Raw genomic sequence first — 16,515 nt, 5'->3', positions numbered from 1 at the left:
GGGGGTGGGGGTACTTCCCGGGGGCCGGTGGAGCCTCACTCAGGGCAGGCAGTGGCTCCTCCCTGAGGTGAAACAAGGCAGGGATGGAGGCTGGCGCAGGCTCTGCCGACTCTGGGGAACTGCTCGGTGGGCTCTGCCGGCTCCAGGGAACTGCTCCACTCCCCGACCCTGACTCCACGTGCCTCCTTGCTCCCTGAGGCAAAGGGCCAGGCTCCCTGAGCCCGTGCCAGGCTCCCGCCTCTGCCTGCGCCTCAGGGTGGAGCTTTCCTTCTGTGTCCCACACCGCAGCCCAGGTCCTAACCCGGTGGGTGCGCGGCCTAAAAAAGTTTGTGCGTGGCCAGCCTTTTATTTGTGTGCGGCTGCGCACATGTGCACCTTAGAGGGAACTTTGATGACAAGATAATGAAGATTAATGGTGCCTTAGGATTGGTGCTATCAGTAAGATTTTGGGATGCTTGACCACTAGCAGACATTCACAGAGAGAGGACTTTTTATCTGTAATGGGTTCCACTTGAGGCAATGGGGAAATATCCAGTTTACTAACAAAATTTTAAAACTAGGAAGCTGGGGAGAAGATTGAGAGAAACCAGCTATATCTAAACTCTTGGAAGAATTATACTAGAGGAGGAAAATGGGCTAAATGAGAATGTAGCTACTGACAAGGTTCATCAAAGATAGGAAGAGAAATAGATTGCAATAATTTTGATGAAAATGGAAGTCAAGCAGGTATTTCCAGCAGTAAATTGGTAGTGCATATTTCAGCTGGGAGTTCTGATAAGTCAGGATAGAAATTACTGCATTATTAGCTCACCAGTATAGGCAGTCTAAGCAATAAAATAGAGGAACTATATTTCCTGGAGTGGAATATGAATTTGGACACTATCAAAATTTGGGAGTTATCAGGGTGGAGAGGATAGTAGTGGTGTTTTCGAGCAATTGATCTTGGAACCCATGCTGTTTAATATTTTTTTTAACAACCTTTGGTACAAGAACGCAATGTATGCTCATTAAAGTTGTGGCTGATACAAAGATGGGTGGTACTGCCAATAAGGAAGCCTGGATTATTGATAGGAAGCATTAGATAACCTTGTGGAGTGGTATGAAGCTTAATCATGCAGCTTGTGTGTGCAGTTAGGTCATGTAGTTTGGGAAAAATACCAAGATACAAGATATAAGCAATATTGACTGGATGGTCATGTGCAGTCAGTGTGATGTGGCAATGAAAAAAGACTAATGAAATAATAGGGTGGGTATATTTAGTAGAGACAAGGAAGTATTAGTGCTACTGTTAAAGGAATTCATAAGAACCTGTTTCGAATGTCACATACAGTACTAGTCACCAGGGGTCAAAGAAGATAAATTTAAGCTGGAACATGCATGGGTTTGGCAGGATTTGATCTTTATCACTAATGTCGACAAATGTCTATTTAAATCCACACTCACTGACACATGGAAAAATATTTCCATCAGTAAGAATAGAAAATTATAGAATGGGGATGTAGGAAAAAAAATCCAGGACGGGGATAAGGATATCTGGGATGGGGGTGCTGTGTGCACAAGCACACATATGGCAGCTGCTGCAGGTGGGGCAGGAGGAGCCTGGCCTGCACTGCCCACATGCTCCTCCTCTGGCAGCGGCTCAGGCAGCCAGTGCAGGAGCTGGGGGCCATGCTGGGAGGGCTGTGCTGGGAGTGGGGGTTGGTTGGATGCTGGCTGCTGGCAAAAGAGTCTGGAGGAGGGGATGATGCCACAGGGTCCCGCCTCCAAGGGGCAGGGCTGTTGGCAGCCGGGAGTATGGTGCTGCCAGCCACTCACTCTGCCCAGGTCCCAGCCAGGGATGGGGTAGCCAACACCTGCTGAGCCTGGCCTGGTCCTTGTGTACTCAGGGCAGGGTGCCAAACTCCTGCTGGGCCTAGTCTGGCCCCTGCCCCTGCACTCCATTCTGTGAGAGCAAAGTCTCTACGAATGTACTACCAAATGAAAGGAATGATTTAAAGCAGGTATGCTTTATTGATTTATGGATATTTACTTTTTATATTTTGACATGTGATTTTATAAAGCTTTTACCAGTATATTGTCATTACTAACTTGTCGCTCCCCACCCCTAATTTTGCGCAATCCTGAAAATTTAAATTGATAAAAATAGAACGAAATGTTTAAAGATAAACCTCAATTTAGCCATCAAAATTATTGAAAAATAAAAATGGAATTTGCCAAGCCTAAACATGTGTAAAGGTGGTCACTGGAATGGTTAGTGAAATGGCTGCCTGTGAACGCAGCAGCCAGGACTTGGCCTGGGAGGGTCGTTCTGGTCACGAGTCCTTATGTTTCCTAGGCTACCGGCCTAAAGATGGGTACCACCACCAATCCTCAGATGTCATTAGGCAGCTCTCTTTCAAACTGGAAGTAGACGTTGTGAATCACAATGGAACAGAGATGCCTAATGGACAGTGTAATTCAAATACCAAAGTGCCAGCATGTGGGCATTCATACACAGCTTAGTATGTCCTAATGTCTACCACTAGGCACCTCTGGGCTTTTAGAATAGCCCTCTAGGGGCACATATTTCTCCCCCTCTGAGCACAGAGTGCCTAGGCATCTAAATCTGAATCATCCGTAAGTGTCTTTCAAGTCTCTCCGTTGACTGTAGAGGGGATCCTAGGGGCCTGTAACCTAAGTGAATTGAATTGCCCTCCAGAGCAAGGGGAGGAATATTTAAGTGTTGCAGTGCTTAGTAGAGGCAATGAAGGAACCAGTTTGAATTTTAGCTCTGGTCCTTATTACATTACACATTGAACAAATAAAAAAGGTAGTTCCTACCCCCGAGAATCCATAATCTATGCAGCAGGTAAATCAATTGATGAATAATGGAGGAAGAACAAGGTAAAAAATTAGCGCTTTCTAACAAATGCTTTGTGATGAAATTTTACTAAGGAAAGTATATTTTTATCTTGCTCTCTGGTATTCCTAGTTCATTGAAATTAGTACTATTCAGAAACTGATATTTTATTCAGAAATACCTGAATAGCCCAAACATGTATTAAAATGAATTTAGTACCATTAACGCAGTATAATGGGAAATGATTTGGTACAAACATCACTTTGGCAATGAAAACACTTTTAGTTGTTAGGCTCCATCAGTTTTGCAGTTAGCAAATATTTCAATTTACACTGTTGTAGAACCAAGGACATAGAGCTGGGAGTGTGATATGTTATCTGCTGCCAATTACGTAAGCTCATGATACATAACTTATTGCAAAAAGTAGGGTCATGACTCCTAAACCAGCTTCTTTTGAAGTGGTAGGTCTTCATAAAGCCTTTCTACATATTTGTGTGCTTCCCTGGGTTAACTCTGAACAGAATTTAACTCAATATTTATGAAAATTAAATATTAAAAAATGAGATGTGTATCCATCCTTCCTAATGCAGAGGGGTTATTTGAGATTTTGAGATGTTCCCATTCCTTGAAAACTTTTACCCTTTCAAAAATGTTCATATTCTCAATTGGGCTGAAAACAGGACCTTTGGAAAGTTTTCACCTTGGATACAATTATTAAAGTTCCTCTGCCTTATTCAGGGCAGGGATTGGAACATAAGTTTTCCATGCCTCAAATGAATGCCTTCACCCAGCCTACTGGAACCCTAGTGGGCTGGGGGTGGTGGTAGGAAATTTCAGTTTCTTCTTTTAATCATAGAATCATAGGGCTGGAAGGGACCTGCAAGATCATCAAGTCCAGTCCCCTGCCATGGGCAGGAAGTTATTGGGCTCAGACAAGCTCAGCAAGGTGCTTGTCCAGTCTTATCCTGAACATCTCCAAGGATGGTGGCCGCACCACCTCTGCTGGGAATGTGTTCCAGATTCTGGTGACCCTTTCAGAGAAAAAGCTTTTTCTTAAGCCCAGCCTGAATTTACCTTCTATTAGCTTATGCCCATTGCTCCTTGTCCTCCCTTGAGGTGCCTTCCTGAAGAGTTGTTCCCCTAGATCTTGATGCTCACCCCTGAGCCACGTACTTATAGGCGGCTATCAAGTCACCTCTCAGCCTTCTCGTACCCTGACTGAACAGACCCAGTTCCCAGAGTCTCTCCTCATAGGGCCTATGCTCCAGGCCCCTAATGATATGGATGGCCCTTCTTTGTACCCTCTCAAGCTTGCCCACATCCTTCTTGAAGTGTAGTGCCCAGAGCTGGACACAGTACTCCAGCTGTGGCCTCACCAATGCCAAATAGAGAGGGAGGAGCTCCTCCCTGGGTCTATTGACCACACATTGGCTGATGCACGCTAGAGTTCTGTTTGCCCTTCTGGCAACCTCATTGTACTGTTGGCTCATGTTCGTCCTCCAGTCTATTATAACCCCCAGGTCCCATTCAGATGCTGTGCCAGCCAGTTGACCACCACCCATTGTGTAGTTGTGGTGAAGGATCTTCCTACCCAGATGAAGAACCTTGCACTTCTCCCTGTTAAACCTCATCTGATTCCATTCAGGCCATAAATCCAGTCTGTTAAGGTTGTCCTCGATCTTTACCCCTATCCTCTGATGTGCCTGCGTTTCCCCACAGCTTGGTATCATCCACGAATGTAATCACTGAGCTTTCCACCCCCTTATCCAGGTCATTAATAAATATGTTAAAGAGCACGGATCCAAGCACTGATCCCTGGGGGACACCACTGGAGGCAGCCCTCCAGGATGAGGTCATCCCATCGAATACAATGCTCTGGGATTGGCCTCTAAGCCAGTTGTCCACCCACCTCACTGTAGACTGGTCCAGCCTAGTACCCTCCAGTTTGGTTGAGAGAATCCTGTGGTAAACAGAATCAAAGGCTTTACTGAAGTCTAAGTAAATGACATCAGCCTCATGTCCCTCGTCCAGATGTTTAGTTACCTGGTCATAGAAGGACACCAGGTTTGTCAGGCGTGATCTACCCTTGACAAAGCCATGCCAGTTGCTTCTTACCAACCCATTGGTTACCAGCTTATAATTGATGTCCTCCTTAACAAATTTTTAAAAAATGTTACCCAGGACCAAAGTCAGACCAACTGGTCTGTAGTTTGCAGGGCCATCCCTCTTCCCTTTTTTGAAGATGGACACCATGTTGGCTCTCTTACAGTCATTTGGAACCATTCCCGAATTCCATGAGCTGGTTTTTGGAGCTGTTCCACTTGGTATATAAATAGTTAAATATTCACTGAGCTGGGAAGGGTGACTCTATAGCCTAATGATCAGGGCACTCATTTGGCAGGTGTGGGAGTGAGATTTAAGTTTCTATTCTGAAAAGTCACTAGTTATTTAAACATAGTGGGACAATGACAACAGGAGGGATTGAATGAGACCTACTCCAGAATACCCTACTAATTGATATAGGTTGCTTTTGTGGGATATAAGAGAGTGAAGTTCAAGCCTCTGGCCCAAATGAGGCAGAAATTTGGTTTTCTATATCTCTGGTGACTTCCCTCTTCACTGATCTATTGGCTGTTCTGGAGTGGGCAACCACTCTCAGCCTCTCTCACGCATTTTAACCAGTAATTTTAACTTGGCGAATCACTTCCTGATTAAATGTTTATAAAAAACCTTGTAGGTATCTGCAAAACAGTTTGACTTCCACAAAACAGATTTTACACTGAAAAACCATTCAACTGGAAAATTCCCAACCATCTCTAGATAGACATGGCTAGCGTCTTCATAGCTATGTAGGTCTGTTGGCTAAATCCCCACCAGAGTGACAGCGACCTTGGTTGTTATTGGAAGCCATTGGTCTGGAGCACTGGTGAAAGGGCAGCTCCGCTACTACTCTGCAATGCAGAAGGGCATGACTCCCAAACAAATACATGAGCATAATAGTTATGAATTAGTTCTTGCTATAAAATCCAATCATTTAGGGCTCCTACCTGCTCCACTGGGTGGGGACAAAAGGGTGAAAATATGGAGAAATGAAACAAATCATCTGGACTGTGATAATTAATGTTACTTCTTTGAAAATGAAAGTTTTGAAACTTTCCTGGAAATGAGATGTTATTTGCCACAATTACCCACAAGGGGTATGCTGCAACCTACATATATTGACAATTGTGCTATTACCACGCAATTCATTTTTATGAACAGTTTCCAAAACAATACAATGCAACGATGTGCTCTGGAATAAAGGCTCAGTTGAAGGCCAAACTTTATACAGATTTATTAGCAATATTTGGAAAAAGGTTCAAACATCAGGGGAAAGCAAATTGAGCAATAGAGAGGAGAGGAAGTAATGAATCTATAAAAGGAAAGCTAACAAGGATTTGATCCATAGCCCATTTAAGCCAATGGAAAGATTTCCATTGACTTCTGTGGGGTTTCAGACTAGACCCTAGAACAGAAACAATTCTTCCTATTTCCTTTACTACTGTCTGAATATAAATTCATATATATCATCTTGTTCATTACCAGCATCATCACTGCAAGTATGGCCAAAATGTTCAGATGTGGGAACCTGTAGTTATGTATCCAAATGTTAGTATCATAGCAAAGGCAGTGCCAGCAGTGCACTGGCATGGGGTCTTTTGCATACAAGGTGGCAAATCAAATGGAAGTAATGTTATATAAAAGTGTGGAGAGGATGCTGTACACACGACCTGCACTGGGTGCCAAAATGCCTGGTTGCTACTCTGCCAAATCTAGATACTTAAATCAAGAGGCTTGATTTTTTCAGAGGTGCTGAACCTCTGAAAAAAGCAGCTGTTATTAATGCCCGCCTCATCTTTTAAACACTGTAATTACTTCATTGTAAATCTAACTTTCTAAGCCCACTTTGCTTTCACCTTATTAAAAGTTCACGAATCATGTAATATTTTGATTGATGCCTTGTTTCTCGTGTATCCTTTTCCTCCACACATATTTCTTGTAAAGATAATGACCCGTCTAGGCTCTCTAGCTTAAATCTACTGTAAATAGTGCGTGTTGTTACTTTTAAGCAGCTATTAAACACTTCAGTAGCTCTTAAACCATGCCAAGGAATACTTGGAATAAAAATAACAATGAATAAAGATGACTGGAAATGAGGCTGTAGGACTGAATTTGATTATATACCATTCAGAAGAGAAATTAGGTCATTACTGACTGTCAAAGTAAGTCAAGTTCCAAGGGCCAAGTGGGGCCATGCGGTGTGTGAGTCACAGCCCTCAGTGACCTGTCCTTACTACTGTCTGTCTGGGCTATCCATGCTTGAAATCACTCCTTTTACATTTATAATAACAGAGGCTGCTTTCCTTCTGCAAAGAAGTGTTTAGATTAATTTAGCCGTTATTTCCCTACACCAGAAAGATTTGTTTTCACTAGGAAAGGCCCTTTGCATTAACACTGGACACTGATGCGAGGGGAAGTAGAACAACACTTGCGGTTTTCCTAATTTTTCTATTATTGAACCAAATTAAAACCACAACTGTTCCTGACATGATTTAAACACTCTCTGTGAGCTGTTATGGCACACATGCTATATCAAGTCATCTAGTTTGCAAATCAAAAGGATGCATTTACAGTTTCCAGTCCAGTTTTCTGGTACAAATCCTACGGAAGACAATGGGAATTTGTTCTCTGAATCCATAATGCTTTGGAACAGGTTCCCACGTCCTAAAGGCTAATTAGCACACAGTTGCTAGCATAAAGGGCTGTTGAAGGGAACTGTTCTTACCTGGTTACTTGCTTTCCGAGGCATCCTGTGTGGTTGGCTTGTTTGTATCTATGGAGATACTGGAGGCTTCTGGAGCTGTCACGCACCAGCTACCCCTTCAGGGTTTGCTCTAGCAACTTCCACCTACACAGAGAGACAGGATGGTGGCTGAAACTCCCTCCTGTTTGCAGTGTCTTTGCTCAGATGTATTTTGTTTGTTTAGTGACAGGCATTAGTATTTTGGTGCTCACTAGATTTCCTTGCTTAGGGGAACCAAAGGTAAAGATTCTGTTTTTAGAAGTTGGGTGTTTTAAATTTGATTGAGTAACCCTGCACATGCTTGGGACGGAGAGGTGAATGACTCAGGTAAAGGATGGAGAGGTAGTTAGACATGTCAGTCTGAAGTCAGGCAGACCACAGGGTAGATTTGCACCTTTACAGATTAACTAAATCCCTTTACAGCCTCTGATGAAGTAACCCCTCTGCTTATGGAAGCTTATGATATGCATCTCTGATTTAGACTATGAAGGTACAACATCTACCCTGCCTGCTGTAAGATAAAAGTTGCCATGGTTGGGCCTAGTGAGTCCCCTGCTTTTCCTTTTGAAACAAGCTCTGTTCTTCTGCCTCAGAGTGAAATGTAGTTTCCACTTATCTGGTAGAGATGAGCAGATACAGAAAGCAAGAAATAGAAAGTCTTCTCTGTACTTATCAGCTCTGTTGCCAGACTTTCTGGAGGCAGACAGCAGCTGCCAGCATAAGCTGCCAGAGGGCTTGCACATCTGTGTGCCTCTGGGGTAGGGACAGACATTACACATAAACTGGCTTAAGTGATAAGAAACTGCTTTAAACCTGTAACAGAACAGATGTTCAGTGCACATAAACCAGTTTGAAAATGGCTGAAACTGGTTTGAGATATATCTGGTTGAATGTAGTAGATGTTAAGGATGTTAAGGATCATGAGCCAAAAAGATGACAAAGCCATAAGGGAAATACAGAACACCCAAGCAAGGGACTAACATGAGAGGGATGGGGATGTGGAGGGGAATGCAACTAGGTTATAGAAAATGCAATGTTAGCCAACTAAGTCCCGGGGTAGGGGGAGGGGTTGGAGGAAGGGGAAGTATCAGACTTAATTGAAATGGGTCAGACTGGTTTATGCAATGTCTGTCCCCAACCCCTTGCTGGTTTTAGTTAAACCAGACTCCCCCAGCATCCTGGCATGCTCTCTGGGCTGGGCGGGGCTCTCTGCTCCACAGCAGGGCTGGCCCCTCCCCTCTGCTCTCTGGCTGGAGCTCTGGCAGAGACTGCAGGAGTCTGCCTGGCTTCCCTCTGATGCCCCTGTCCTCTCCCCACTCCCTGCTAAGGAGGGATTATTCCTCTGTCCCCTCTGCCTTACACAGACACCTCTCAGCATTACCTAACAGACCACATGCTGGCTATGGTCCATGCCATGGCATACAAGACAAAGGCAGAATCAACAGGTAGCTGGTAATGTTCCTCTGTTGTTTTCTTAATGGGGTGATAAAAACTGAGTTGGGGGTGATAAACGCTGTTATCAATTCCCTGCTGGGCTGGTCAGAAGGGGTGAGGGAGGAACCTCTCCCTAATCAGAGCATCCTGCCAGAGCCTGGCCACACCTCCCCCTCAGCTCAGTACTGTGGAAGGGAAGGGAAGGCTCCTCTAGCACCCCCCGGCTTCTAGCCTGAGCCACTGCAGGCATGTGCCTGCATTTCTGGGATGGCTGTACATTTACAAACTGATTCAGCCTAGCCAGGTTAGAGTAACCTACAAAGATTGAATCAATTCAGGCTCAGTCTTTTTGAGTGTCTGTCCCTAGCCCTGACGGCTGTGCTACTTAGCAGCTATGCCACTGCACAAAATGCACACTGGAAAGGGACCAGCTGCCTAATGAACCATGGTAGCCAGGTGAAGGCATGGGAGCTTTCAGCAGACTGCCAGGCAGCAGCAGAAGCCTTAAACCACATGGCAGAGGTGGAATAGCTCTGCCAGAAAAAGGGGGAATCCTGCTGCTGTAGATGATGAGCCTTTGGTTGGAGACACACTCACACTCACACTTTTGCCTCCAGAAGTGGAGCTCTCTTGGCAAACGTTTGTAGTGTAAACTGGGAAGAAGACAGGCCTTCATGAACACTCTTGGCATTGCTGGTGATCTCTAAGGAAGGATTTGTATTGGCTGTAGTTCTACAGGATACAAAATGAGGAAAGTTCTGTGGCTGGCATGAGGTGGCAGGGTGAAGATAAACATTTGTCATGACATCTACAGAAAGAGCAGTCATATTCATTTGAATTGGGTTTCATAATCAGTTTGTGTAAAGAAGTCACATGTAACATGTTTCCACCCAGTCTTTTTGGGATCAGAGAAATGAAGCCTCCCTCTGTGCATCCCCTCTTGTTGAAAGATTTGCTCAACTGTGCCTAATTTATAATGGCCAACTGGCTGCATTCTTTATGGTTTCTTTTTTCTTCTATGTGCTGGGGATTGCATAATATTTGGTATTGGGAATCAGTTAACAAGATGGCCTTCCTGAATCACTTCCAGGCTCCAGCTGCCTGCCTTCAACCTGAGCAATTGTTGCTTGAATAAAGAGAGTCTGTCTGCATTCTGGGCCTCATTTGATCCCAGACAAATCTGAACCCATTTGACATTGATACAGCTTAAAGTATGTGGCAGTAGAATCCACCCTTGGGATTCATGTTTTTTGAGGCTCATATGAATTTAGGAACTTGTTCAATCAGAGGAACCTGTGGAGTAAACCCTCCTGCTCCAACTGGATCTGTTTCTTGCTCTGTTCCTTCCATGAGATCCATTTTATCCATTGGACCTATTCAGGAACAAAGAAAACATTGTTGAGTTGCCTGTATGATTTATTTTCCTTAGTCTGAAGTTTATAAAATGGGAGGCTGCTTCCACTCATTTTTCAGCCCTTCACCATGTGCACTACCTCCAGATGCTTGGAAGATGCTGGCAGATTTCACCCTGATCCTCTGCTGCTTTTCATTTGGAAGCCAGAGCTGACTCTTGGGTGCCAAATTAGAAAAAAAAAGTTTATGTAAAATATGCAGGGAGGTGTCCATGAATACGTCTGCCATACAGATTCTGGTCAGAGTAACTTAGTCATCATTGGTTCATTTTTGTTTTTCACATTCACTGAGCTTACCAAGTTCCAGACTCTAGATGGGCATGCATTTATTTACAGGTGTATAACATATTCTCATCAAACAAACTTTGGGCACATTTTAACAAATGATAAATAAAAGTGTTGACTGACTACAGCTGCTAATGCTTAGCACTGATCAGTCTCTATTTGAGGCTCCCAAAATGCTTTACCATAGTAGCTATTGTAATTTCTTCCTTACCGATGTGGAAACCAAGTCACAGGAAGATCAGATTAGGCATGCCAGTTTATAAATTCTGTCATATGTAATTTCTCAAAATCACAAAGTAAGTTAGAAGCCGGAACAGGCCTAGCAACAAGACCTACTAACTCCCAGTCCACTGTTATAACCACTAGCTCATGGTACCTCCCAAGTCACTTGTCAATCTACATAGCTCTGGAATGGCTGCAATATATTTCTCATATACCACATAATTCCCATAGTGGCTGTAGAAGTATATAGATGAATGCATTGCTCCTATTCTGGAGATGAGGCTCTTTCCTAGTGTACAATACCTCAAAACAGTTTTAATGGCACAGAGGTGCCCTTGATTGGTTCTCTGCACTGCATATTTGCAGCGCAGAGCCAAATTTAGATACCGGGAAATACTGGTATCAAAATAAAGCGTGCCGAAAAAAGCAGCACAGCGCACATAGCAGCAGAGTGCACCACCTGAAACTGGAGCCTGGCTGGCCAGAGCCATGCTCTGGCTGCCAACCAAGCTCTGTGACACCCCGATCACCACCGCTATGGTTCTGGGAGGCCTCCAGGACCCCAGGTAAGGCTGCCTTGTCTATGTCTGCAGTGGGACAGCTGCGTATGGGCCTCTGAACAATAATTGAGGATAACTTCATCAGAGTGCTTACCATCTAGTGAGTAAACGTGTATGTAAAGATTCTGTATTTGATGTATTATTAGTCAAACTGACTAATGGCTCTGCAAGGACTACTATGGGGATAATGTAGCGGGCCTGAGTTCTGCTCACTAAGGGTTAGATTTGATCCCTTGTGAGACCTCACTGAATTCAGTGGAAGAATCAAGGATTTAAGTAGCTGAGCATTTTGTAATGATTTTTGCAACGTTAGTTTGGGCATTACACAGATAAAAGAACCATTATTCACGTGATTTCAGTGAAGGAAATGTCTATGGCTGGTTATACTGCTGGATTATTCTGATGTTAAAGATCAGAACTGTCTTTCAAATCCTTACTCCAAAGTGGCTGTTTTGCCTGGTAGGGGCTAAATAAAAGCTGCAGGATTTGGAAATGTGTTGTTTGCTTTGTGTTGCAAAAGTTCAGTCAGACGCAGCCAAGTCACATGAGCAGTTTTGCCAGCTTTTTCATTGCTTTTAATTATAATGATAAATTGTGGCAGTTATTATGGTTCCTTTTAAAACATAGTAAACACAGTCATAAGGGGAAAAACAGTTTTCTTTTTATACTCTAAAATATCACTGAAGTGGCGTGGATTTTTGGAGGCAAAGTTCCTGAAATGTTATTCTCTAACTCTCAAAGCTTTAAAATATTACATTTTATTCTCTGGGGGTGGACAGTGTTTTTATTGTCCACGTGTTGTGGTAAAAAAAAAGTTAGCACAACTCAGAATACCTCAGTGCATGCATTCAAAATCAAAACATTCAAAATCAAAACATACTTTTTAGTATTACAAGTCACATAACTGAAGGTTGAAGTAATTGACCAGATATTATAATGTGATTTTTAAAAAAAGCTAGCTTCATTTATTAGCGCACATACTGAATTTTTAAGTCCACACACAGTGAATAACTTGCACAACATGAGAATGTAATTTTTCTTGCAAGTTCAGTTAAAAAATGTAGAAGACTCCTTGGCAAAAGTGTTGTCCAGAAAGCACCTAGCACATTGTGGGCGCATCCAGATGAGCATGCACGTGCGTTTCCCCGGGGACAAATAGCAGTTGTACATATTTGTACTGCTGCTAGTTGTCCCCAGGGAGCACCCCTGGTAGGGCAAGGGAGGCTGGGGCCAGCACCTGCACTGGCCCCAGCAGCCTTACCTGGGGTTCTGGGGACCTCCCAGGGCTGTAGTGGTGGTGATCTGGGTGCACAGAGCCTGGCCGACAGCTGGAGGATGGCCAGGCTCCAGTTTTGGGTGGTGCACTCTGCTGCCACTTGCACTGTGCTGCTCTTTTTTGGTACGCATTATTTTGATACTGGAATTTCCCAGTATCTAAATTTGGCTTTGCATTGCAAACATGCAGTGCAAAAAACCAAATCACATGTGCGGGGTGTGTTTTGCAGCGTCTCAAAAGCCTTTGAGGTGCCACAAAGCACTTGTGCATGCTCGTGTAGATGTGCCCTGTGGGTGCTACTACGAACAGTACCTGTAACTGGGTACTATTTTAAAATTGTTGGCATAATGCCTGGAGGAAGGTAGACTTTGCCATGTGAGTTGTTGATTCCATGCTTTTTTGTTTTAGAGAAATGTTTCTCTTGGCTTTTTGGCTTCTTACAACAAGATGGACCAATATGATGATCTTGCTGAGCAAACTTCATTGATAATTCTGAGAGCTGTAGAGTTTTTCTATCTGCTATCTTTATTCGTGTCCAGCTTTTCTACATTATATAATCTGTAACTATTTTTAAATTTAGAGAAATGGGTTGAGTTTTCATAGATTACTTCTGAAAGCCACATGTATGAATCTCCACCTTTGCATTACAATGCATGCCCTTGTCATTTGCACCAGAAATAGAAAATGAAGGTTATTTGACATCTCCACTAATATAACATTTGGGATATTTTCTTTACTCTGTTTCTGACTCTTCACATTTTGTATCAGGGATTTTTCATAAAACATTTGCTATGACAAAACAATAGTCCTATCAATTTTAGTTACTTGGAAAAGCAGTTAAACAGGGGAGCTGAGAGTTCTTAGCTTTTGCACACTAATTTTTGCCCTATTAAGTTACCCTCACTCCTACCTCCCTTGTGTCTCCCATTACATCTTGTCAAGACCTAGATTATCAGCTCTTTGGAGTAGGAACTTTCTTTTCATTGTGTGTCTATCCCAGTGATTCCCAAAGGGTGATGCAGGGGTGATGGAAGTTTGTCTTAGGTATAAAAAATTTGGGAAACACTGGTCTATGTAATGCATTGGGCTGTGGAAGTCCTGACACCTGAGTGACATCCCCAAGAACCTGGTGTGTGTGTGTGTGTGTGTGTGTGAGAGAGAGAGAGAGAGAGAAAGGTGGGACCCTGAAAAATGCCAAGGAGATTCCTGAGTGGGAATCAGAAGGAGCATTAACACACAAATGCAGTGAGATGTTTGGGAATGAAAACTGCACATTCCTGATATGGATGGATGTACAGGCAAAAGCTGCCACTGGGGTAGTCTCAGCTAATCTAAACAGTGCTCTGCAGGGCATAACTAGAGGCATTACTCAAGCACAGTCACATCTTCAGGGCTTATCTTTCAGTGTACACAAACATTTTATATTCCCACAGCTACCTTCCTTACATTGACAATGTTTTTACCAGCATTTTCTGGGCTCAAAGCAGTTAGAGACAGGAAAATCCTGTTAGGTTCTGTTATTCTTTTAGTTAACAATTCAGGATTGTTTCATATATGATTGTCAAGTTCTATGCCAACTCTCATTTAAATAATCCATGTGGTGTTGTCCATAAATTCCCATCTGTGTCTGTTAATAAATATTCTTATAAAACATTCTTATAACATTCTTAAATGGAAATATTCTTGTTAACTATGCTTATGAAAGCAGGTTTTCTTATTTTTTCTTAACATTAATAATTTGCTCTGGCTGCTTTTCCTTCAAGCCCTTCCTCCCTTTATTGGTACTCAGCTCTGATGTAGCTCTTTTAATCAGTTGACCTCAAATCACGTTACAAAGGAAGAGTCCCAGCCTAGTGTTCTGTCCAGCATTAGACCATGATGCTGAACGGACAGATAGTTACATCCATGTCTTACTCTACACAGCTTCCCTGCTTTTCTTCTTCATAAGAAACAGTAAGCATGATCTGTAACATAAACTGCTATCATAGGGCGTTTGTACACGCCACGGGGGTTTACTTTGGTTTAATTCTCCCTAAATTGAAGTGGTGGGTCTTTAAAAACACCACTTCAATTTAGGGCGAAGTAAACCCCCGTGGCATGTACACAAGGGTCGAGCCTGACCCTTACCTGCCTCTCCAGTGGTGGAATGGGGAAGGCAAGCTACTGGTGGGCCGAGCGGTCCCTGAGCTGTGGGGGAGGGCTGGTGCTTCCCCCTGCAGCAGCGGCATGCCCCAAACAGCACCCACCCCCAAGTACCCAGCCCAAGCAGTCCCAGAGGGCACCACAGCTGCGGAGGCAAGTACTGGGCCCTGACACAACTCAGGCAGACTGGCAGACCCCGGGGAGAAAAAAAATAACAAAAAAAGATCAGGCTTGCTGCATTTTTTTTTCCCCGTTAGTGGATCCTGCCTGCACAGGCTGCTACCAGGCTGCCTGCATGGGCTGCCTGCACAGCCTCTGAGTGGCACGGGGCCTGGTGCTTCCCTTTGTGGCAAACTAAACCACCTTGGAGATGTTTTATTTTGCTGCGTCCCGAAGTCATTTAATGTGCATTATTCTGCTAACACGTGCAAACTGCCCACCATTAAAGTGCATTATGCCACTGACACGTGCAAATAGCTGCACCATTAAAGCGGTGCAAAAGGGCACTAAGCCGCTTTAAAGGCCAGTTTTGTGGCATGTACAAATGACCAAATGTATTACAGACATATAGGGTGAGAAAGCTCTTACTCTGTAGGTAGCCTGTTTTTGTGCCTGACTGCCTTTATAATTGGAAAGATTTTCCCAATGGCTAACGTAAATTTCTTTGCTCCAAACTGATCTGATATCTTTTTGTCTTATGCTAGGGAGGCATGGCAAACAACTGATCACCCTGTCCTTTTCATGCTGGAAGACTTATCATGATCCCCTTCCTAAGTCTTGTTTTATTAGACTAAGCAAACCTAATTCCTTCAACCTTTCCTCATACATCATATTTTCCAAGCCTCCATTCATATTTCTCTCCCTTGGACATTTTCCAATTTGTCTACATAATTCATAAAGTGTGGAGTCTAACACCAGGAAGATTATGGAACAAGACTTTGGCTTTGTGACTCATAGATTTTGATGGTGGTAGGTTTGACACCTTGTGCACAATATAAAATGTATAGTGTGGCAACTTACACAAAGGGCCAGAACCCCAACTGAATTAACTAATCAACCACTCATCTTAGAAGATACTTAGACCTACAGGCGCTTGGTAACCCTTAGGTTCATTTTGGGGGAGGAAAGCATTGGTAGAGGTCTGGGGAACTCTGAAGGCATCCCGGCCTTCTCTGCTCCATCTGCTTTGTATTGGGCTTGAAAAGGAAATTAAATAAATAAATGATTTCAAAGTGACATTCTCCATATTTCACTCCTATTGCATAATTGCCAGCTCCACACAATTTCTAGTGCTACAATGTTTGAAATAATAGCTTATTAAGGGAGCCAGTGCTTTTAAGGGGTTTGCATGGCCTCTGCTAGAGCAGTAAAATGGTGATAGAATAATTTCCAGATGCTGTGATTGGGTGTTTGATTGTGTGGGGGTTCAGCATAATTTATTCTTTCTGCCAGGAGTTTGTCCTGCCGCCAGGAGCTAAGTTTGCTTTCCTTCCTTTGGGAAG

At 43.4% G+C, this 16,515-nt stretch overlaps 1 long non-coding RNA gene across 2 annotated transcripts in view; it reads right to left on the bottom strand.

Moving 5' to 3' along the window:
- The window catches only part of LOC112548106, an 11,203-nt gene extending 737 nt beyond the window's left edge, over positions 1-10,466 (bottom strand). The window contains exons 1-2 of one of the 2 annotated variants that reach the window (XR_003091912.1): positions 9,720-10,466; positions 7,665-7,787 (exon numbers count right to left, since the gene is read on the bottom strand). This is a non-coding gene — a long non-coding RNA (uncharacterized LOC112548106). Of the gene's footprint in view, positions 1-7,664; positions 7,788-9,713 lie in introns of both variants that reach the window. The other variant, XR_003091911.1, reaches the window with a different exon arrangement.
- Between the last annotated feature and the right edge of the window lie 6,049 nt (positions 10,467-16,515).

Source organism: Alligator sinensis, unplaced genomic scaffold (genome assembly GCF_000455745.1).
Source record: "Alligator sinensis unplaced genomic scaffold, ASM45574v1 scaffold197_1, whole genome shotgun sequence".
Lineage (NCBI taxonomy): Eukaryota > Metazoa > Chordata > Crocodylia > Alligatoridae > Alligator > Alligator sinensis.
The sequence above is the reverse complement of the archived record's forward strand: the minus strand, read 5'-3'. Positions and strand labels throughout refer to the sequence as shown.